Source organism: Acomys minous (assembly GCF_964271855.1).
Source record: "Acomys minous genome assembly, chromosome: 19".
Classification (NCBI taxonomy): domain Eukaryota; kingdom Metazoa; phylum Chordata; class Mammalia; order Rodentia; family Muridae; genus Acomys; species Acomys minous.
This window is the reverse complement of record NC_140499.1, coordinates 62,542,061-62,566,770: the sequence shown is the minus strand read 5'-3', so window position 1 is coordinate 62,566,770 and position 24,710 is coordinate 62,542,061. Positions and strand designations below refer to the sequence as shown.

At 46.7% G+C, this 24,710-nt stretch overlaps 1 protein-coding gene and 2 long non-coding RNA genes across 3 annotated transcripts in view; 1 reads left to right on the top strand and 2 right to left on the bottom strand.

The window, feature by feature from the left end:
- GATAD2B (GATA zinc finger domain containing 2B) overlaps positions 1–9,739 on the bottom strand; it is a 70,989-nt gene extending 61,250 nt beyond the window's left edge. The window contains exon 1 of the mRNA XM_084769159.1: positions 9,507–9,739. The gene's annotated coding sequence lies outside the window, so the exon portion shown is untranslated. The remainder of the gene's footprint in view (positions 1–9,506) is intronic.
- On the top strand, positions 1,297–24,618 carry LOC311590281. Its single transcript, XR_014776822.1, has 3 exons — positions 1,297–9,115; positions 24,198–24,282; positions 24,342–24,618. It is a non-coding gene; the product is annotated as an uncharacterized lncRNA (long non-coding RNA).
- LOC311590280 lies at positions 14,628–17,677 on the bottom strand. Its single transcript, XR_014776821.1, has 2 exons — positions 17,123–17,677; positions 14,628–14,874 (listed from the first exon to the last, which is right to left on the bottom strand). It is a non-coding gene; the product is annotated as an uncharacterized lncRNA (long non-coding RNA).
- Positions 24,619–24,710: the final 92 nt, after the last annotated feature.

The following is a 24,710-nucleotide window of genomic DNA, read 5'->3' as shown; positions in this document are numbered from 1 at the left end:
TTAATCCCAGCACTCGGGAGGCAGAGGCAGGCGGATCTCTGTGAGTTCGAGGCCAGCCTGGTCTACAAAGCAAGTCCAGGATAGTCAAGGCTACACAGAGAAAACCCGTCTCAAAAAACCAAAATAAAAATAGTTATTAATAATAATAATAAACAAACAAACAAACAAACTCAGGTCCTCTGGAAGAGTAGCAAATGCTTTAAACTGAGCCGCTGTATTTTGCTTTTTGGATACTGACACTGAGAGGAGGCAAGTAATATTTATAAAGTATAGTGAGATCAGAGAAGATGTTACTTAAATCTTTGTGGGCAAGTCAGCGAAGGCTTTTCAGAGGAAGCAGTGTTTGAGATGAGATTTGGAGACTGATTTGAGAATTAAAAATGGTATTTATTCATGTATTAAGTGTAAAGAAGACGAGACATACTGAATAATAGAAAGGCAAAGGTCAAGATCACAAATGACCTTGAACACTAAGCCAAATGGATTGCTCCAAATCTGAAGCCAGCCTGGTCTACACAGTAAGTTCTAGGCCAGCCTGGTCTAAATAATGAGATTAAGTCTCAAAACCACCAGCCAGAACCTAGGGGCGTGCACCTACAATTCCAGTAGCTGGAAGTAGAGGAAGGAAGATCAAATTTGAGGTCACTCTCCCACGCCCAGCAGAAGCAGGCAGATCCCTGTGAGTTTGAGGCCAGCCTGCTGTACAAAGCAAGAGTCCAGGGCAGCCAAGGCTACACAGAGAAACCCTGTCTCAAAAAACAAAAAATTAAGTGTACCTTTGGGCATGGTGGCACACACCTGTTAATCCCAGTGCTTGGGAGGCAGAGGCAGGCAGATCGCTGGAGTTTGAGGCCTAGTCTACAAAGCGAGAGTCCAGGGCAGCCAAGGCTGTGCAGAGAAACCCTGTCTCAAAAAAAGGAAGGGGAAAAAAAAAAAAAAGGAGAAGTAACACAATGATGCTCACATTTCTGGCTTTGATGATTCAATGCCTCACAAAAGGGAAACAGTGTTGATGTGTCTAGTTTTTGGTGGGATGTGATAATATACGTGAATACACTTTAAAAGTTTACTTAAACAATACTTATTTCAATAGGAAGTCAATTACTTTAACATTATATATATATTTGTTGTTGTTTTGGTTTGTTTTGTTTTTTTGTTTTTCAAGACAGTGTTTCTCTGTGTAGGCTTGGCTGTCCTGGACTCACTTTGTAGACCAGGCTGGCCTCGAACTCACTGAAATCCCCCTACCTCTGCCTCCCGAGTGCCGGGATTAAAGGTGTGCGCCACCCGCCCCCGGCTCTTATTTTTATTTCATGTGCTCTGTTGTTTTGGCTCCACGCATGTCTGTGTAATAGTGTCGGTTCCTCTGGAACTAAAGCTGAGAGCTGCCATGTGGGTGTTGGGAACTGAACCTGGATTCTCTGGAAGAGCAGCCAGTACTCCTAACTGCTGAGCCTCCAGCCCCCATATTTATAATTCGTTAAAGTTTACAAAATGTTTTACTTGGGCTAGAGAGATGTCTCAGTGGTGAAGTGCACGCACAACTCTTCTAGAGGACCTGAATTCTGCTCCCAGTGCCTACTCAGGTACACAGCTGGGTACCTGAATCTAGCAACCACCTGTAACTCAAGCTCCAGGGAACACAACACTCTCTTCTCGTCTCTCTGAGCACTGCATGTACATGCATTCGTGTGCACAAACAAAAATTTTAAGACAAAGTACAATTTTATAACATTTTGCAATCCTCAATTTTATTTATCATATTTCATATTTTGTTGTAAATGAAGTTTACATTTAGTTAGGAAAAGAGACTATTATTCCAATCTGATAACAATTTTGAGTATAAACTTATGACAGGAATTATATTAGGTATGAAACAGCCCTGGCTGTCGTGTAATTCACTCTGTAAATCAGGCTGGCCGCAAACTCAGAGGTCACCTGACTCTTGTGTTTGCCACCACTGCCCAGCACAAGTGAATGCTTTAAAGTTGTTAAGTGCCATGAAGAAGAAAACAGAGCAAAGGCAGACTACTAGACGTGAAGGATAAGGAGGTGAAGGTAAGGTTCTGAGGAGTTAGGAAGACTTGACGTGGTGGTGAGTGCCTGTCATCTCAGCAGCTGTGAGGCAGAGGCAAGAGAACCAGAACTTCAAGGTCGTCCTCAAGTCCACAGTAAGGTACGGCCGGCCTGAGATAGCTGAGACTCTGTCTCAATAAATACAGTTATAAGATGGATGGATAAATAAATGGATGGACAGACTGAAGAACAGTGAGGCATCTCAGCAAGTAAAGGCATTTGAGACAAAACTCGGAGATCTAAACTCAATCCTAGAATCCATATAAAGGCAGGAGAGAACTGAGTGCACAAAGCTGTCTAACCTTCACACACACACACACACACACACACACACACACACACACACACAAAATTTAGGGCTGGAAAAAAAACGCAACACTCAGCATTATCTGTTCTTCAAGAGGGCCTGCATTCAGTTCCTATCATACACATGGTGAATCCTGTGTGTCCCTTATTTTCGGGGGATCCAATGTCTTCTGGCCTCCACAGATGCCAGGCATACATAGTCCACATAATACATAGAGACAAAACACTTATACATGGGCTGGAGAGATGGCTCAGAGTTGAGCACTCACTCTTCCAAAGGTCTTGAGTTCAATTCTCAGCAACTACATGGTGGCTCATAAGCATCTGTAATGAGATCTGGTGCCTTCTGGTGTGCAGGTGTACATACAAGCGGAACACTGTATACATAAAAGTCTAAAGCCAGGCATGGTAGTGCACGCCTTTGGGAGGCAGAGGCAGGCGGATCGCGGTGAGTTGGGAGGCCAGCCTGGTCTAAAAAGTAGGTGAGTCCAGGACAGCAAAGGCTACACAGAGAATCGCTGTCTTGAAAAACCAAAATCAAAACAAACAAAAAAACACTTATACACATAAAAAGTAAAAGTTTTTAAAAAATTGGTAGGAGACAGAGGCCGGTAGATCTCTGTGAATTCAAGGCTAGCATGGTCTACAAAGAGAGTTCCAGAATAGCCAGGGCTACACAGAGAAAGAAACCCTGTCTCAAAACAAACAAGCAAAACACCAAAAATAAATGGTAGAAATAAGGCCTTATTGGAAAAAATGACATTTAGTCAGACGTGGTGGCTCATATCTATAATCCTAGTACTTCAGAGGCTGAAGCAGGCGAACCCAGGCAACACAGTGAATTTTGGCCTATAGAATGAAACCTTATCTCTAAACAATAGAAGATAAAGCAAGAGGCTAGAGAGATGGCTCAGTGGCTGCAAACACTGGCTGTTTGTCGCATGGGGCCAGGTTCAATTCCCAGCAATCACATGGCAGCTAACAACTGCCTGTAACGCCAGGGGACCTGACACCCTCTTCTGGCCTCCAAGGGCACCAGGCACACAAGTGGTACACAGATATTGATGCAGGCAATACATCCGTACATATAAAGTAAAATTAAAATTAAAGAAAGAAAGAAAGAAAATAGCCAGGTATGGTGGCACACATCTTTAATCCTAGCACTCGAAAGGCAAACGCAGGCAGATCTCTGTGAGTTCGAGGCTAGCCTGGTCTACAAAGAGAGGGCTGTTACACAGAGAAACCCTGTCTCAAAACACACACACACACACACACACACACAAAATATGGCATCGAAGCAATTATATGAAAGAAATGTGGCAACTAGCTATTTTATCTCAGTGTAGAAAACTAGCTATTTTCTGATAGGTGGGCACTCATCTCGTCACTCGGGAGTCTGAGGCAGGAGGATCAAAAATTCTAGGCCAGCCTTGACTATGTGGCAAACCATAGCTCTTGCAAAAGAAGATGAACAGTATAAGAAGCTAGAGCTTTAGCTCAAGTTTAGGTGCAGGCATGCACACCTACATGTCTTGAGGAACTTGGACTATGTACTAAGATCCTAACTCAAAAAAAACGTAAATGAATAAGTAAATAAAGTGTAAGGCACTTACCTAGCATGGGAGGACCTTAAGTTACACCCCTAACACCTTAAAAGGGGGCGGGGGAGATTTCTTTATATTTATTATGCTTCACTATTTCACTTTGCCACTTCTTAGTCTACTCTCTTCTGTATCTAGATTACTCAAAAAGCCCCCTGTGAATAATGTAAGCCCTCCAGTTAACACCTGCAATCCCTCACAATTACACTAAGAATTCGTAATTCCTGATACCTAATATAAAATCTCCTTACATCCCAATCCATATTTTGGAAAATTATAAAATTTACCTCTCCTGTATACAGCCCAAATAAGACAAAATCAACAAAGTTTTGTTCTAAAAAATGTGTATCAGTCAGTTACAGTAAGAGGAAGTTTCAACAATTAAATTTTGCTTAATTTCTTTAGCAGAACACTAATAAAAAAATTGCCAGGCATAGTAGTAGACACCATTAGTCCCAGGACTTGGGAGAGAGAAGTGGACAGACCTCTATGACTTTGAGGCAAGCCTACTCTACACAGTGAGCTTCAGACATAATGATATTCTGTCTCAAATAACTACTAGTAGCTAAAGTAATTAATTAAAATCAAAGGTGGGTACAGGGATGCGCACCTGTGGACTCAGGAGGCTATGTCATGAGGAGCAGCGGTCTCAAGGCAACTTGGATTGTGCAGCAAAATCCTAACTCAACAAACACACACCCTAATAAATAAGTAAATGAAACAAGCAAACACACCAGGTGGGACGGCACACACCTTTAACCTTACTACTTGCAAGGCTAAAGCAGAAAGAAGGATCACACTGGGAGTTGAAGACCAGCATGGACTACAGAAGAAACTGTCTCAAACAGGTTCACATAGCAAAGATCTGCAATTACTGTGACTCTTTTATATCTGGGATTTGAACATTTCATACCTCAAAAGGATCAAACTGGCCGGGTGCGGTGGTGGTGCACGCCTTTAATCCCAGCACTCAGGAGGCAGAGGCGGCGGATCACATTGAGTTCGAGGCCAGCCTGGTGTACAAAGTGAGTCCAGGACAACTAAGGCTACACAGAGAGACCCTGGGGGGGGGGGGCAGGGGAAGAAAAAAAAGAAAAGAAACAAACTAGACAGGCATGGAGGCATAGGCTTTTAACCCCAGCACTCAGGAGGTAGATACAGGCCCATCTTCTCAGAGTCCCAGGCCAGACCTTGTCTCAAAACCAACAGAAAGCTGAAACAACGCATCTGTTACTCTTGCTACTATAATCCCAAACTCTTGATAGTTTCTGGCCAATTGTAGGCAATTCAAGGCAGTGGCAATTTAAGGGATTCTACGGAAAACACTACACAGAGCCAATTTGTAAAGCCTTAATGACAATGTCATTTCTCTCCTTTCTTATGAACTCAGGTTGCATTGAAACATTATATGAATCCACTAAAGACAAAGTAAAAGATACAACATAAGGAGGGGTACATTTTAAATCTAGACTTATCTGCAGAGGCTTTTATCACTGTTACACTCAGGGAAAGAACCCTGCTTCACCAACTGAAGTTAGCAAGTCTTTAAGAGGTATATAGCAAAACCTTCAGACTACTGAATATAAACTAGATACTTTCTACCCCAAAGACATTCTTTTTCACAAAAACAAATCCTTTTCCCATGCTTAGGCAAAAATCAATGATATGCTATCATGAGGCATCATGTTGGTGGGATTTTCCACAAGCAGTAAAATAATTGGGCAGGGGAACTGGAGAGATGGCTCAGCAGGTAAGAGCACTGTCTGCTCTTTTAGAGGTCCTGAGCTCAATTCCCAGCAACCACATGGTGGCTCACAGCCATCTACACCCTCTAATGCCCTCTTCTGGCCTGCAGGTGTACATGCAGATAGAGTGCTGTATACATAATAAGTAAATAAAATCTTTTAAAAGTAATAACAATTGGGCAGTTTTACACTAGAATTAGAGTTGGAACCAACCTTTTCCTTTTTCTCCTTTCCTTCCAATGTGCCTCAGAAGATGTCTGGGATTGGCACTGGTATCTAAGGACACTGAGTCCTACAAAGGTCTGGGAAATAAAGTCCCTCGATCCACTTGATGGCTCAGTTTTATGATTTCCCTAGCTGTTGTTTTCATCCAGCAAGTCTGTTTTGGTTTTTCTCAATAAGCCAAGCAACATGAGCTTCCTAAACTACGTGCAGAATGGCTGCTTGTAAGCATGTCTCCTAATAGGGTGGCTAACACAGAGTAACACTCCAGAGCCAGAAACCAGTACAGCATAGCTGCTGTTTCCCTATACTGCTTGAGGAGTGAGAAGGAAAAAAACCAATTAAACTGAGGTGAGAGGTCTGCTTGGGAAACAACATATACAGCTCACTGCTTAAAACAAGGAGAACCAAGAGATTCCAGCGCTCAGGAGGCAGAGGCAGGCGGATCTGAGTTCCAGGCCAGCATGGTCTGCAGTCAGTTCAAGGACAGCCAAGGCTACATAGAGAAACTCTGGAAAAATCAGAAGAGGAGGAGGAAGAGGGGGAACAGGAGGAGCAGCAGCAGCAGAAAATGAAACAAACAAACAAAAAAGACAAGGGAATCCTGAGACAGTAGGATATGATTAAATACCTTTCTGGGCACATCTCTTCAATCTTGCTTCTGTACTTTTTTGTTGTTGCTGCTGTTACTTATTTATTTATTTATTTTTAAGACAGGGTCTCTCTTTGTAGCCCTGGCTGTTCTGGAACTCTGTAGACCAAGCTGCCCTCCAACCCAGAGATCCACCTGCCTCTGCGTTGCTTGTGCGGGGATGAAACGCGTGCAGAAGGAGGGGGGAGCTCAAAGTCTCTAACTTGATATGAAGCAGAGGATGAACTTGAGTTTCTGTCTCCTGCTCAGGATGAAAGGCCTGTACCAGTTTTTGTTTGGGGTTTTAGTGTTTTCAGAAAGGATCTTAATTCACTACCTCTAACTATCTTAAACCCACTATGTAGTCAATGCTGCCTCCAATTCAGAATCCTCTCTTAATTTCCCAAGTGTTGGGATTACAGTCATGAGCCCAGGGAACACAGACTTTAGAAAGTTATTTAGAGCTGTGAGGGTCAGAAAAAATTCCTCACACATTTCTCTCCCTGTGCCCCTATGCTAAACACAGTTTAAGTTACTGCCAGGACTTATAGTTAAAAGGATGATCAGGAAACCAGGTTAACTTTGTTTCTAGACAAGTATTTAATGTAGCTTCTATTGGACCCTGTTGAGACTATATGTAAACAGGAAGTTAACAGACATGACAGAGTCAGGGGAAGCAAACTAGTGCCATAAAGATGGATGCTGCTGTGAAGCACAAGTAACTCTCAACTCATTAAAAATGTCCTCAACTAACAAACAGACAGCATAGAAGTCTACAACTCTCATCTCTTTTCCGTACAGGTCATTCAACCTACAGGTCGCCTTCCGATCCCTGTTGTACTTAGCTACCTCTTCCCATGATAACTTCCACTGCTCCCAGATTGAAAAGCCCACCATCAGTCACACGGGACCAGTACTCACCATGGACTATTTATAAACCTGTTTTCTTAAAAAGCCCAGGGAAAGTCTGTGCCTGATCCAGCCCAGCACCTGTGGTGGACTAACAATTACGTTTCCAACAGATATGTATCTTCCTGCCCTCAGATGAGCTTAACCTCTTCACGCCACTGTCTTGATCATCACCAGAAGTTCCCTTCTTACAAATCAAGCACGCACGCAAGCGCGATTGAGCAAATGTTACTACTCTAGAACAACATCTCTGTTCCCTGCCCTCAGGGTGTCAGATACCCCGGAACTAGCTATGCGGTGCTGGGAATTGAGGCTGAGTCCTCTGAAAGAGCAGTCAGTGCTCTTAACCCCTAAGCCATCTCTCCAGCCCCCAACTATGACAATTCTTATCAAGACTTCTCCTGCACCAAAAATGCAAATCAAACTGGCTATCAGCCTTCAAGGCAGACTTTAAGCCCATGTATCAAAGAAAAAGCAATAAAGAAATCACTCTCAAACAGGACAATCAACAACATACAGACAGTATACAGATGCCAAGGAAGCATCAGCTGTGTGTTGTAGGAGGACACCATGGGTGGAGGACAGCTGAGGGAGGAGACGACTTCTTTTCACTTTGTATCACATTCACCCGTTGTCTATTCAAATTATAAATTTCTGGAAAAGAAAATATACCCCCAACTACAAAAGCACCAGCTCTTCTCAACTCACATGGATAAAACCTACTTTTACACCAGCTTCAAACATGATTTCAAATCTTTTAGGGCATACTCGCATGAAAGACACTTTCTTTGCTAAAATAGATTCAATTCATATTATTCCCACCTCTAAAACACACACATACACACACACACACACACACACCCTTCAAGTAATCGTTTCCCAGAGGAGACCCCTGGTTCTCAGGAAGCTACCTTACTCTCCAGAACAGCGCAGGGAAGCGCTGCTAACTTCAGCATCCACAGGCTCCCGGCCAGTGACGCCTCCCCCTCCATCCCAGGGCCAGTCCTTAAGAACCAACATCTCTGTCTGGAGGGAAACTGAGTGCTGCCGCAGATGACTCAAGGAGCGCACCATGCCTTTACAAAGCGGGGAGGCTGTCCCGGGACGGCGCCTCACGCCTAAATCTCTGCATTCACAGGAGCAGCTAGCTCCTTCAGGCATCTGAGCCCAAAAGGAGGCAAAGAAAAGTACTCTTCAGTTCTGGGTTGGTGGGGAAGGGTAAGTTCTGGTTCCATTAAGCCTCAGGAACTGAACTGGGAAACAGATCCGGTGTGTCCCAAAGCCCAGCTGAGAAGATGAGTGGTTCAGTTACTATACAAGGTAAGTAACCCGCACAAGTCAAGACAATTCCCTTTTCTTACGAAGGGCAAGGGAACGGTGGACGACGAAATAAAGGGGTAAGGTTCTGCACTCCTGATCCTTTTCCCCCCGAATAAAGATAATTATTCAGTGCCTCCTCCACCCTTAAGGATCCCCCCCCCCTTCCGTCCCATCCGCGGTAAAACACAAGACTCAGTGCAGGGAGCGGCCCCCGCACCCCGAGGGCACTACTGGGGGCGGAGAGTTAAAAAAACACAGAGGGGAGGACGCTCCGGAGGAAAAGAGGGGAGCATGGCGGGCATGAGGTACTGAGCGAAAGGGGGGGGATGGCGAGGGAAACGGGGAGCGAGGGAGGGGAGAGAGAGTAAAAAAGAGAAGACACGGAGGGACACACCAGCCAGCCGGGTCGCGCGAGGCCTAAGTGAAAGACCCGGGCGCGCGCGCGCGCGGAGTGAGTGGGGGGGGAGGGGAAGAGGTGAAGGGGAGCGCGAGGCGGGGGCGCGCGGGCCGGGCTGGGGGAGGGGACGCCAGGCGGGGGCGCGCGGGCGGGCGTCGGCTCGCGGGCGCTTCCCCTCCCCCCGCCCTCCACCTTTCCCTTCCCCCACCGCCGCCTCCTCGCAGCCTCGCTCCCTCCGTCGCTCCTCACCGCCCCCGGGCGGGCTGGCGGCCAGGCTGGCCTAGGCCAGAGCTCCTCACCTGGCAGCGGCGGCGGAACTCCCGACTGTGTCGCCTCCCCAGGCGGCGGCGAAGGCGTCGAAAAAGGAGGCGGCGACGGCACCGTGGGATCCAGACCCCACCGGCGGGTCCAGGAGCCGGGGTGGGGGAGGGGGCGGGCCGGGTCGGGGAGGGCGGGCGGGCGGAGCAGACACTGCGGTACAGACAGGGGCAGCGGCGGCGGCGGCGGCTGCACCGGCGGCGGCGGCACCACACAAACAAGGACGCTGATTGGGCAGCTGCCAAGCGCCTCGACTCCGCCTTAACCACACGCCACGACGCCCATTGGAGGACCTTAGCCGGCTCCCCGCCCTCCTGTTCTTGCTCCAACCAATAGAAAGCGGGATACCGAGACTTCACCCCACCCTTGAAGAGTGGGTGGCTGGAGAAGCAATGATTGGCGTCAAGCGGGCCCAATCGTAGATGGAGAAGGGGGATGGTCTAGCGGGGGCGCGTTAATGGGTACCTCGGCCAGTCCCAGACACATCCGGGTCTTCGCTAGCTCATTAAGTGTCGGGGGTCAAAAAATCGCTTCAGGCTGCAACTTTACCTTGGAGACGTTTTGGTCCCCAGGCAGCCGCCGTACCACCTAGCCTCTCAAAACCGGGATTCTCCTTGTGGCAAGCTCTCATTCTTTCACGTCTAAAGATGGAGCCCGCGGACGGCGGTGGGCTCTGCGTTTGGGTGGGTGGTGTTTCATCGCGACGGAATCCATGAATTTAAGGACAGAATTAGCGTTGGGGGCTTGGGCCCTGTTGTCTCGCTGGGGTGTGGCCTGCCTCGCTCTGCCAAAGGCCATGGGCTCTGAGTGTTAATTTACTTCTCTCTGGTCGGTCCTTTCTTGACTGTACCGTAAGAGCCGAAAGGAAGAAAAGGGAAAAAAAAAAAACCAATCAGCAGGATGTACTGATGAATTACGGTGTTCCTAGCGTGCTCTCTGGGATCTGGCCCTCTTCTGTTCACAGTGGGGGAACAGCTTCCCACCCCTCCCGATTGCACTAGCCGACTCCAGGCCTAGCTTCCCTCGCTAGCCTGGCCACCACCTCCTACTTCCTCGAAGCAGTTAGGCCCGCCTACAGTCAACGTTTCTAGAACACTTACCCTAAGTATTCTTCCTGAGGACCTTAGAGCTGAGATCTAATTATCACGTTGAAGGAATAATAACTTTTGGGCAACAAGAAACCGCAGGGCACCGTGCTGAGAACTTTAGATTAATTCTTATTCTCTGTGAGATGGTACTAGGCATCCTTTCATACAGATGAGGAAAATGAGGAATAGGTCGAAAGGCAAAGTTGAAATTTAAACCCAGCCGGGCGGCGGCGATAACAGAGTGTGCACTCCTGTAATCCCGGCACTCGGGAGGCAGAGGCAGGCGGATCTCTGTGAGTTCCAGGACAGCCTGGTCTACAAAGCGAGGCCAGGACTACCAGAGAAACCCTGTCTTGAAAAACATAAACAATCAAACAAACAAAAAAAGATACTTGTTGCTTTTCCAGAAGATCCAGATTCTGTTCCCAGAACTCATGTGGTGGCTCACAATCCTCTGTAACTCCAGTTCGAGGGAATCCATAACTCTCTGACAGCCCTCTGACTTCCCTGAGCACCAGGCACACACACACACACACACACACACACACACACACGGTATATATGCATACAAGCAAAGAAAACATTTTTTAAAAAATTTTTTTACATGGACTGGAGAATATAGCTAAATGGTAGAGTAATGGTTAGCATGTTCAAAACGAAGTACTGAAAAACATATATAAATAAAAAGTTAAAAATTATGATGGTGAGGCCAGGTGTGGTGGCACACACCTTTAATCCCAGCACTTGGGAGGCAGAGGCAGGTGGATGATGTGAGTTCGAGACCAGCCTGCTCTACAAAGCAAGTCCAGGATAGCCAAGGCTACACAGAGAAACCCAGTCTCAGAAAAAAAAAAAGAAGAAGAAGAAAGAAAAAATTATGATGGTAGCCAGGTGCGGTGGCATACACACTACAAAGTGAGTGTAGGACAGCCAGCCAGGGTGACACAGAAAAACCTTGTCTCAAAAACAAAACAAAAATTATGATGGTGGCCAGGTGGTGGTGGCACACACCTATAATCCCAGCACTCAGGGAGGCAGAGGCAGACAGATCTCTGTCAGTTTCAGGGCAACCTTTTCTGCAAAAGGTGTCCAGGCCAGCCAAAGTTACACAGAGAAACCCTGTTTTGAAAAACCAAAAAACCCTGGTGGTGGTGGCGCACGCCTTTACTCCCAGCACTCGGGAGGCAGAGGCAGGCGGATCACTGTGAGTTCGAGGCCAGCCTGGTCTACAAAGCCAGTCCAGAACAGCCAAGGCTGCACAGAGAAACTCTGTCTTGAAAAAAAAAAAAAAGAGAGAGAAACATTCATGATGAAGAGCCAGTCAAGGTAGTGCATACCTTTAATCCCAGCAGAGACGGGAATATATGTATATTCACATAAAGCACATAAAGATATGTAGGAAGAAAATAAAAATGGGCAGACTCAGAAGCCACACCCAGAGTCCGCAATACACAGGCACCAATTTTTTTGTGTGTGCACCTACGCATCTATAGACATCAGAGGTCATCCGGTATCTCCCGAAGTCGTTCTCCACCTTAATTTATTTTCAAAGATGCATTTATTATTTGCACATATTCTTCCTGCAGGCCAGCAGAAGGCACCAGATCTCATTGTAGATGGCTGTGAGCCACCATGTGGTCGCTGGGAATTGAACTCAGGACCTTCGGAAGAACAGCCAGTGCTCTTAACCTCTGAGCCATCTCTCGAGGAGCTCCTACCTTAGTTGTTAAACTCTCAATGAACCCAGAGTTTAAAGAGTAAAGCTGAGGAACAAGCCCTAGGAATTCTCTGTCTCCTCCTCCCCAGCTCTAGGATTATGCATGCATGCCCAACGTTTCAGGCTGGGGATCAGAGTCCATGGGCTCATACTTGGCACAGCAAACACCCACTGAGCCACCTCTACATTCCATTTATTTGTTTATTCATTGATTTATTATACGTGTGCGTATACATGCGGGCCCACGGGCTGTCCCACACATATGGAGGACAAGGCAAAACTGACAGGAGCCAGCCTTCTCTTTCCACTATATGGGTCCCAGGAATGGAACTCAGGTTGCCTGGCATCAAGGTAAGTGCCTTGATCCTCTCAGCCATCTTTCTGTAAACCGGGTTTCACTCTGTAGTCCACTGTGGCCTTGAGCCTGTGGCAATCCCCCTGCCTGGGTCTCCCAAGGGTTGAGATTATAATACTGAGTCATCACACCTGAACCATATTATTTTTTCTTTTTCTTTTTCTTTTTCTTTTTTTTTTTTTTAGACAAAGTTTCTCTGTGTAACAGCCCATTTAAATGGCTGCCCTGAACCATTTATTTGGTAGACCATGCTGGCCTCAAACTCACAGAGAGCCTTCCTGTCTCTGCCTGGGATTAAAGGCGTGCGCTCCCGCACCTGGACCTAACTCTTATCATAAGGTTAAACAGAAAACCTGCTTGAATTCTAGTATCCTGTCCAGATAGATAGACATAACAGGACCTACAGTTGAAGTCCTTAGGTTTAGATTTTGGCTCTGTGTCTTACCAGTTCCATGATTATTGTATGCGTGCGAACCACTGTTTTATTCTTTATGCCCTTGCTTGCCAAGATGTACACTGAGAATGCTGAATATAACTCATGGGTTATTGTTGGGATTATAAAATGACACACTGTAACGGTTCTGGCCTATGCCAGGAACAAGAATGGAGCTTGTGAGCTGGGCATGGTGGCGCACGCCTTTAATCCCAGCACTCGGGAGGCAGAGGCAGGCGGATTGCTGTGAGTTCGAGGCCAACCTGGTCTACAAAGCGAGTCCAGGACAGCCAAGGCTACACAGAGAAACCCTGTCTCGAAAAACCAAAAAAAAAAAAAAAAAAAAAAAAAGAATGGCGCTTGTAGATGGTCATGGTAGCTCGTGACCATCTGTGATCCAGGGGTCTGATGCCTACTTCAGGAGTCCTCCGGCACCAGGCACACAAGTGGTACACAGACACACATGCAGGTAAAACACACACTTTTTAAAAAAAAGATTTATTATGTATATAGCGCTGTCTGCATGCACACCTGCAGGCCAGAAGAAGGCATTAGATCACATTATAGATGGTTATGGGCCACCATGGGGTTGCTGGGAATTGAACTCAGGACCTCTGGAAGAGCAGTCAGTGCTCCTAACCTCTGAGCCATCTCTCCAGCCCCTCTCTGAGCCATCTCTCCAGCCCCGGCAAAACACTTTTACACATAAAATAAGATAAGAATGTATTTGATACATATAATAAATAGAAGTTTTCCTAATGTTCCATCAATTTCACAATTTTATCTCCAAATTTACCTTGCTTATGTTTTAACTCTGCCATGTTCAGCTTTTGCTTGCTCTCTTGCATCCCTGAACATCTGTGATAGGACATGCAGTGTATAGAGTACGGATCTTGTGTTTGCTGTTGAGTAGTCCTAGCCCACACTCACCCAGGCACTGAGTCTGTCTGGCTGTGTGGCGGGGGCATGGCAGTTAATGCGGCAATTGCTCTATACAGAGTAAATTATTAACTACAGCTCTGTCCATCGTCGGTGCAGTTTATTCTCTGCTGTCTGAAGGGCTATTTACAGTGAAAATTCTGGAATTGTGGGTTCTTTACAAAACACAGAAATAGCCAGCCACCACCAGTTAGCACAGGCCTGTAATCCTAACACTCAGGAGGCAGAGGCAGGTGGATCTCTGTGAGTTCCAGGCCAGCCTGGTCTACAAAGTGAGTCCAGGACAGCCAAGGCTACACAGAGAGACCCTGTCTCAGGAAAAGAAAGAAAGAAAGAAAAGCTAAACAAAAAAAAAAAAAAAAAAAAAAAACCACAGAGGGGCTGGAGAGATATCTCAGGAGTTAAGAGAGTTAAGTGTTCTTCCAGAGGACCCAGGTTCAATTCCCAGCACTGATGCTCACAACTGTCTTTAATTCCAAGATCTGACACCTTCATGCAGACATTACACGCAGGCAAAACACTAATGCACAAAAAACAAAAAAAAGAATATTATTTTTAAAAACAGAGAAATACAAGAATTGGGCTGCTTTTATTTTTGAATCCCAAGTGTAGGGCCGTGGGGCTGCCCCATGCTGTCCGCAGCAGCTGCCCATGAGTTGTCCTGTGCTCTACCACAAGTGTGCTTTTGCCAGCTGTGGATAATTTCTGCCATGGTGTGATGTTTGGAATTCTGGGAACTTTTCAGAGGGTATATAAATGCTAGGGCCTGAGCGGCAGGGTCGGCGGCTGTTCCCTGTGGTGGTGCTTCAGTTTGTTACTAGTAATGCGCAAAGAAGAATCAAAAGGAAATTAAATTGAAGGAGCTCTCCCTCCCTCTCCCTCCCTCTCCCTCCCTCTCCCTCCCTCTCCCTCCCTCTCCCTCCCTCTCCCTCCCTCTCCCTCCCTCCCCCTCCCTCCCCCTCCCTCCCCCTCCCTCCCTCTCCCTCCCTCCCCCTCCCTCCCTCCCTCTCCCTCCCTCTCCCTCCCTCTCCCTCCCTCTCCCTCCCTCTCCCTCCCTCTCCCTCCCTCTCCCTCCCTCTCCCTCCCTCCCCCTCCCTCCCTCTCCCTCCCTCTCCCTCCCTCTCCCTCTCCCTCCCTCCCTCTCCCTCCCTCTCCCTCCCTCTCCCTCTCCCTCCCTCCCTCTCCCTCCCTCTCCCTCCCTCTCCCTCCCTCTCCCTCCCTCTCCCTCCCTCTCCCTCTCCCTCCCTCCCTCTCCCTCCCTCTCCCTCTCCCTCCCTCCCTCTCCCTCCCTCTCCCTCCCTCTCCCTCCCTCTCCCTCCCTCTCCCTCCCTCTCCCTCCCTCTCCCTCCCTCTCCCTCTCCCCACCCCTTCCCCTGTCTATCCTTCTTTCTCTCCGATCTAGTGATGGGGGTGAAACTGGGCCATAAAGGGTGGAAAAAGGAAGAACCCACAAAGTAGCAAAGACTGGTTACAAGCAAAGAAGAAACAAGAAAAAAAAATTAAGATTCAAGGATCTCTCTCTCTCTTTCTCGCAATATCCTTCTTTCTCTCCGTTCTAATGTTAGGGGGGGTGAAACAGGGCAGAGGGAAAAAGGATGGGAAAAAGAGGAACCCACAAACTAGAAAGACCAGCTACAAGCAAAGAAAAAGCAAGAAGAAATTAGATTCCATGATCTCCCCCCCCCATCCCCCATCCTCCTCCTTTCTCTATCTAGTGTTAGTGGGTGAAACCTGAGGGTTGGATAAAGGGTGGGAAAAAAGAACCCCAAAAGTAGCAACAACCAGCCGTAATGGCGCACGCCTTTAATCCCAGCACTCAGGAGGCAGAGGCAAGAGGATCACTGTGAGTTGGAGGCCAGCCTGGTCTACAAAGTGAGTCCAGGACAGCCAAGGCTACACAGAGAAATCCTGTCTCGAAGGAAAAATAAAAAAGGTAGAAAAGACCAGTTACAAGTTGCACCTCAATGTGGGGCTCAAAAGTTTAGGATAAAAATGGAAATTTTTATTTCAAATGCTGTAGAAGAAACAGCAGGACGTGAAGGAAAGGTTGTTGTTGTTGTTGTTGAGACAGGGTTTCTCTGTGTAGCCTTGCCTGTCCTGGACTCACTTTGTAGACCAGGCTGGCCTCGAACTCACAGCGATCCTCTTGCCTCTGCCTCCTGAGTGCTGGGATTAAAGGCGTGTGCCACCACACCTGGCTGAATTTTTTAAAAAAGATTTATTTAATTATTATGTATATGGTATTCTGCCTGCATGTATGCCTGCACACCAGAAGAGGGCACCAGATCTCATTATAGATGGTTGTGAGCCACTATGTGGTTGCTGAGACTTGAACTCATGACCTTTGGATGAGTAGACAGTGCTTTTAAATGCTGAGCAATTTCTCCAGCCCAGGAATGGATGTTTGTCTCAAGAGTTCAGCAAAAAGTTTATTGCAGTTTCTACTGCTGGGATATCCCCTGCTTTGCTCCCAGGGGCATTTTCTGATATATATATATATGTTTGAAAGGGGGCTGGAGAGATGGCTCAGTGGTTAAAAGCACTGTCTGGTCTTCCAGAGGACCTTGGTTCAATTCCCAACACCCACATGGTGGCTCACCACTGTCTGTAGCTCCAAGAGCTGACACCCTCACACAGACATACATGCAGGCTAAACACCGATCCACATAAAATTAAAATTAAAAAGTTTTTTTAAAAAAAGTTTGAAAGAAGCCGGGCACAGTGGTGCACCTCTGTAATCCCAGCACTCTGGAGGCAGAGGCAGGTGGATCTCTGTGAGTTCGAAGCCAGCCTGGTGTACAAAAGCGAGTCTAGGACAGCCAAGGCTACTCAGAGGAACCCTGTCTTGAAAAACCAAAAAATTAAATAAATAAAATGGCATTGGGGGCCTAACTTGAGTCCTCACAGCAAAAGGCACAAGCTGTTTCAGCTAAGGGGTGACATGTAGACCAAAAACCATGTTCAGTATTGTGGGTCTTGTGCACGTTACTGCACTCAGCATTGCTCTAGACAGGCCACAGGCAAACGTCTTAATCTATCCCCCAGAATTCAATGTCATAAAATACCTTTAGGCCTTTATGTTCGTGGTCCTTTGCCCTCAGGGACAGTAGGGATGATCTTGGGAAAGAGTGGGTTGACGTCAGAGGGCCCACTGTGCATCCAGGGACTGTCGATGGTTTCAAAGGAGAAAGTAAAACTATGGCCTCTGTAAAAAGAGAGATACAATTTAATGCAGACGATGGGGTTGCTCGGCTGCTGCCATTTCCCTACATCAAAGGCAAAGCTACCCCAGTAGAAAGAGCAGGAAGGGTCTCCTGAACCCTTAGCCACTGGCTCCAAAAGCACTTATCTCACTGAAAGCGTCTATTTATAATTTCCCACTATACACAGCACCATTCGTGGCTTAAAACAGAAGTGGGAAGCCAGGCATGGTGGCGCACACCTTTAATCCCAGCACTCAGGAGGCAGAGGCAGGTGGATCGCTGTGGGTTTGAGGCCAGCCTGGTCTACAAAGTGAGTTCAGGACAGCCAAGGCTAACACAGAGAAACCCTGTCTCAGAAAAAAGAAAAAAGAAAAACCAACAAAATAAAACAAACAGAAGGGGGAAATGCAGTGAGAATTCTGGAATTTTGGTTTCTTTTTTTAAAAAAATGCAGAACTACTATAAGAATGTGTTTTCGAAGCCGGGCGTGGTGGCGCACACCTTTAATCCCAGCACTCGGGAGGCAGAGGCGGGCGGATCGCTGTGAGTTCGAGGCCAGCCTGGTCTACAAAGTGAGTCCAGGACAGCCAAGGCTAACACAGAGAGACCCTGTCTTGAAAAACCAAAAAAAAAAAAAAAAAAAAAGAAAGAAAGAAAAAAAGAATGTGTTTTCGGGCTGGAGAGACGGCTCAGAGGTTAAAAGCACTGTCTGCTCTTCCAGAGGTCCTGAGTTCAATTCCCAGCAACTGCATAGTGGCTCACAACCATCTATAGTGTGATCTGATGCCCTCTTCTGGTGTGCAGGTGTACATGCAGGCACAGCATTATTAACATAATAAATAAATCCTTTTTTTAAAAGAGAGAAATGTGTTTTCACTTTAACCCCAGGTGTAGGGGTGTGGCCCTGCGTCAGACTGCCCACAGCAGCTGTGATTTGCCTTGAGCGAATCTGTAAGAGCTGCCCTGGTCATGATGTGTCTTCACAGCAATAAAACCCTAAGACAGTATATAAATGCAAGGACCGCAAGGGGCAAGGTTGGTAGTTGGTGGTTGTTTGGGGTGGGGGTGGGGCAGCAGGGGGCGTTATTCTCAAAAAGGAAACAAAACCAAATTAAATTCAGCTGGCGCAGTGGCAGTGATAACATCCATTTAATCCCAGCACTCAGGGAGGCAGAGGCAGGTGGATCGCTGTGAGTTCGAGGCCAACCTGGTCTACACAGCGAGTCCAGGACAGCCAAGGCTACACAGAAAAACCCTGTCTCGGAAAAAAAAAAAAAAAGAAAAAAGAAATTAGATTCAAGGATCTCTTTCTCAGGAGCTGCAGAAATGGCTCAGAGGTTAAGAGTGCTAGTTGTTCTTCTGAAAGTCCTGAGTTCAGTTCCCAGCACCCACGTGGTGGCTCACAGCCATCTATAATGAGGTCTGGCGCCATCTTCTGGCGTGCTGGCTCATATGCAGTAGAGAATACTGCATAAATATAAATATTTTAAAAAAGGATCTTTTTCTCCTATCTAGTGATAGGGATGAAGGGGGTGGGGTGGTAAAAGGAATAACCCACAAAGTAGCAAGGACCAGCTACAAACACCCTTTTTATTTTTATTTTGTTTTTTTGTTTTGTTTTGTTTGTTTTTTGAGACAGGGTTTCTCTGTGTAGCCTTGGCCATCTTGGACTCACTTTGTAGACCAGGCTGGCCTCGAACTCACAGTGATCCACCTGCCTCTGCCTCCCGAGTGCTTATTTTGTTTTTTTGAGACAGGGTTTCTCTGTGTAGCCTTGGCTGTCCTGGACTCACTTTGTAGACCAGGCTGGCCTTGAACTCACAGAGATCTGCCTGCCTCTGCATCCTGAGTGCTGGGATTAAAGCCGTGCGCCACCTCGACTGGCCATCTTTGTAAGGCTTTGAGAAAACATGGCGGGGTAGTGGTGGTGCAGGTCTTTTTTTTTTTTTTTTTTAACATTTATTTATTTATTATGTATATAATTTTTTGCCTGCATGTACACCTGCAGGCCAGAAGAGGGCACTAGATCTCATTATAGGTGGTTGGGAGCCATCATGTGGTTTCTGGGAATTGAACTCAGGACCTTCGGAAAAACAATCACTGCTCTTCACCTCTGAGCCATCTCTCCAGCCCAGTGCAGGCTTTTTGAATCCCAGCATTCGCATTCGGGAGGCAGAAGCAAACAGATCTCTGAGTTGGAGGCCAGCTTGGTCTACAGAGTGAGTTCCAGGACAGCCAGGTCTACACAGAGAAACCCTATCTGAAAAAAACATAAAAGAAAAAAAACATGTAGAACAGTAGAAGATAATACTATCCTAAAAAAAGGAACATAAGCACTAAGAGCATGCCTTTTTTTTTTTCTTTCTTTCTTTTCCTTTTTTTTTTTTTTTTTTTTTTTTTTTTTAGACAGGGTTTCTGTGTGTAGCCTTGGCATCCTGGAACTCTCTTTGTAGACCATGCTGACCTCGAACTCACAGAGATCCACCTGCCTCTGCCTCTCGAGTGCTGGGATTACAGGCGCGTACCACCAATGCCCGGCCTGAGAATGCCTTCTAACAAAATAAAAGTCAGGCCATGGACTTTCTTTTTATTTATTTCTTCTTTATTTTTATTTGCATCGATGTTTTGCCTGCATGTATGTCTGTATGAAGGTGTCAGATCTCTGGAACTGGCGTTATAGACAGTTGTGAGCTGCCATGTGGTTGCTGGGATTTGAACCTGGGTCCTCTGGAAGAGCAGCCAGTGCTCTTAACCACTGAGCCATCTCTCCAGCCCCAGGCTGCGGACTTTCTATTAAAGCAATCAAGCTTTGAGGAAGAAAAGTAAATGAGACCATGAATTTTGTCCATTACAACTTCTAGGATTTTTTTTCTTTGTTTTTGTTTTTAATCTTTTTATATATATCCTTGATTGGCCTTGAACTTGTCATTCTCCTGCCTCTGCTTCCCTAGTGTCCAGCTCTGTTTTCTCTATGAAACCAACTTTTCTTGAGATTGGAAGTATTGGGCTAGAGACATGGCTAGAGGTTAAGAGCACTGACTGCTCTTCCGGAGGTCCTGAGTTCAATTCTCAGCAACCACATGGTTACTCACAACCATCTATAATAAGATCTGGTGCCCTCTTCTGGAGGGCAGGCACACATGCAGGCAGAATATTTTATACATAATAAATAAATATATCTTTTTTAAAAAAAGAGGAAAGATTTGAAAATATTTTTTGGGGGCCAAGCCTGGGGGGGCATGTCTATAATCCCAGTGCTCAGGGAGGCAGAGGCAGGCAGAGCTCTGTGAATTCAAGGCCATCCTGGTCTATAGAGTGACTCCACAGGGGCTGGAGAGATAGCTCAGAGGTTAAGAACACTTGGCTGCACTTCCAAAAGTCCTGAGTTCAATTCCCAGCAATCACATGGTGGCTCAAAACCATCTATGATGAGACGTGGTGCCCTCTTCTGGTGTTTAGGCACATGCAGGCAGAATGCTGCATAAATAATAAATACATAAATAAATACATCTTAAAAACAGAAACAAAAAAAACCAAAGGGAGTCCAGGACAGCCAAGGCTATACAAAGAAACCCTGTCTCAGGGGTGGGGGGTGGGGGTGGAGGGGGGAGAGAGAATATTTTTCATGCAATATATTCTAATCATGGATTCCCCTCCCCGCAACTCCTCCAAGATTCTTCTTTCTACCCACCCAAATTCACATCTCCTCCCCCATTAGAAAACAGGTATCTAAAAATAAATAAAAACAAACCAGAATAGGACAAAATCCAAAGAGAAAAGGAAGAGCCAAAGGAAAAGTATAAGATACAGAAACACAGAAATACACACACTCCCACACACAGAAATCCCAGAAAAACGCAAAATTGGAAACCATAATGTATAAACAAAAGATATGTTTTTTAAAAAGACCAAAGCATTACAAGCAAAACAAACAAACAAACAAACAACCTCCAATTCATTTTGTGCTGATTGGGCATGGTACCTGTCCTGAAGTGTGGATTGCAGACCTGGCAAGACTCTATTGGAGACTAACTTGGCTTTTTGTTTTTTGCTTTTTTGAGACAGGGTTTCTCTGTGTGGTGTTGGCTATCCTGGACTAACTTTGTAGACCAGGGTGGCCTTAAACTCACAGAGATCTGCTTGTCTCTGCCTCCCAAGTGCTGGGATTAAAGGCATACACCACCATGGCAGGCTCTCTTTCTCTTTTTAAGATTTATTTATTATGCAGTGTTCTTCCTGCGTGTACACCTGCAGGACAGGAGAGGGTACCAGATATGATTATGGATGCTTGTGAGCCACCATGTGGCTGCCGGGAATTGAACTCAGGACATTTGGAAGAGCAGGCAGCTGCTCTTCACCTCCGAGCCATGTCTCCAGCCCTTAAAAGTATTTCTTAAAATCAAGTTATCTGCACATGTGGCTGTGTTTATATGAGCGCCGTTGCTCTTAAAGTCCCAAAGATGGTTATTGGCTCCTTTCGAGCTAGAATTACAGGAAGTTGTGAGCCATCCAGTGTAGGTGCTAGAAACTGAACTCAGATTCATTAGAAGACAAATGAAAATTCTTTACTGAGCCATCTCCAAACCCTGAAATCAACTCCCGCCCCGCACTGAGACAGGGTCTCTCTGTGTAGCCTTGGCTGTCCTGGACTTGCTTTGTAGACCAGGCTGCCCTCAAACTCACAGAGACCTACCTGCCTCTGCCTCCTGAGTGCTGGGATTAAAGGCGTGTGCCACAGGTGACTAGCTACCAACTTTTTCTTAAATTAAAAAATGTTAACTAATATATATATATATATATAAAACGTGTGGTGGTGGTGGCGCACGCCTTTAATCCCAGCACATGGGAGACAGAGGCAGGCAGATTGCTGTGCGTTCAAGGCCAGCCTGGTCTACATAGGGAGTTCCAGGGCAACCAGGGCAACACAGAGAAACCCTATCTCTAAAAGCAAACAAACAAACAGACAAGACAAACAGGGGGAGGGGGAGGCAAACACTGCTCACGCCCACTATTTGCACATGGGGACAAGCTGAGACACAGCAGACCTCCTGTGATTGGCAAGCACCGATGATTCACCTGAAAGCTGTTATTCTTCAGCCTGCATACTCCAAGGTCTGGGAAGAGAAGCTGAGTCAGCTACTTTGGGCATATCTTTGCCCTCAATACAACTCTCTAGGCCGCAGCTATCCCTGTAGTTCCGGAGTTCTGTAGTTCTCTTTGGAGGACTTGTAACTCCAACAGAGGAGTGATCATCAAAATTCAAGGTCATAGCAAGTTCCAGGCCAGCCTAAGCCCCGGGAAGAGTAGTCCAGTAAGACTCTGTGTTCTAGGCAAGGGGCTGAACTCTAAAACTGTCTTGCTATAGTCCAGTGCAGCTAAGCATACTATAAACAGAAACTTATTTTAAGAGGACACATGGAGACTGGGGATATAGTTCAGTGCTAGAGTATTTACAGAACATTCGGAAGCCCCTGGGTCCAATCTCTGCTACGAGAGGGGAAAAGTGGATTAACAGCTGGGATGACATAGCTCAGGTTCAGAACGCGCACACGCACGCACACAGGTGCACATGATGTGATCTGATCAGAGATTGGATGCAGCCGGGCGTGGTGGCACACACCCTTAATCCCAGCACTCGGGAGGCAGAGGCAGGTGGATCGATGTGAGTTCGAGGCCAGACTGGTCTACAAAGCGAGTCCAGGACAGCCAAGGCTACAGAGAGAAACCTCTAAAAACCAAAAGAAAGAAATTGGATGCAATGGGAGTAAGACAGAATTTTTTTTTCTCCGAAGACAGGGTTTCTCTGTGTAGTCCTTGCTGTCCTGGAACTCACTCTTTAGAACAGACCAGGTTGGCCTTGAACTCACAGATAACCACCTGCCTCTACTTCCTGGGAACTGGGATTAAAGATGTGCACTGCCACTGCCACCACCTCCTCCTGGTACAAAAGAATTTCTGAAACATCTTGATTCCTTTCTTCACTCCTTTAGGATACTGGAAAAGCATGCTCAGGACAGGCTGGGAAGGGCTCTTTGGCTTGGTCCTAACAATTAGAAATACTATGTTTTTTCTTCCCAAGGGCAAGGTCTCACTGAAGCCTAAGCTGTCCTGGAATTTACCTATATAGACCAAACTGTCCCAGAACTCACAGAGCACCTGCCTCTAACTCCCGCGTGCTGGGGTTAAAGGGGTGTGCCTTCCCCCCTAGCCAGAACACTTGTCATCCACTGATACTTTATGTAAACCCTTCCTTAATACCCCTGCTCTTCTTCCCCAGGGCATTTGTTTTGTTAGATAATTCCCTTTGGTAATTGGTTTTGTAGCTCTGTTTGCAGTTGTTTCCTGTGTTTATTTCATTATACAGGAAAAACAGAGAAATTTCCAGATGGGTCTGAGATTAGAAAGATTGGGGTGGGGGGGGGGTATAGATAGTTTAGTAGTTATAAGTGCTTACTGTTTATTCTTGGCCCAAGTTCAGTTCCCAGCACGCAGACCAGGTAGCTCACAACTGCCAGCAACTCCATCTCCAAGGGACCCAGCACCCTGTTCTAACCACTGTGGGCACCTGGACATATGTGGCACACGCATACTCACAATTGGCTTGTTTTGTTTGTTACAGGGGTGGAAGGCTGGAGATATCTAGCTCTGCAGTTAAAGGCACTTGTGCCCCTTACAGAGGACGTGGGCTCTATTCCCAGCATCCACAGGGTAACTCTAGTGCCAAAATATCCAACACCCTCTTCTGGCCTCCGTGGGTACTGCATGCATGTGGCACACACTTATACTTGAAGCCACACACACACACACACACACACACACACACACACACACGCATACCCCACATTTACATATAATCTAAAAATTAAAGAAAAGCAATGCCTATGTCCCTGGCATCCACACGCAGCCAGGCTGTTATTCCTCGCCCCTTTCTTCCCAGGGGCACAGTGAGGAGCAGCGTGGAGAGCCGAGTGACTAAGGAGAGCTGGGGTGACTGCCACGGCTTCGAGGAGCAGCGTGGAGAGGCCGAGTGACTAAGGAGAGCTGGGGTGACTGCCACGGCTTCGAGGAGCAGCGTGGAGAGCTGAGTGACTAAGGAGAGCTGGGGTGACCGCCACGGCTTCTGATGCACAGGAGGGCTGCAAATGGCAACTGGTGAGGAGAGCTGTCATCTTTGTGAAGGTACCAAAGAAACTGGGGTCACAGAGGGGACAGGAGGAGAGGAAATAAGGCAAAGATGAGCTCAGGGCCCCCTGAGAATGGAGCCTTTGTGTGGGGTACAGATGAGAGACAAGGGGGTGATTGTGTGGGAGGGCCGGAAGTGCCACGCAGACCGACACTGCCATAGCCAGTACTGGATTCACCCTTCGGCTCTGAGAGTTCCCTATATATCAAGTGGCCGGGAAAAGTGGGGTGTACCTGATGGTTGCAAAGGATGGAAAGGCAGAAAAGA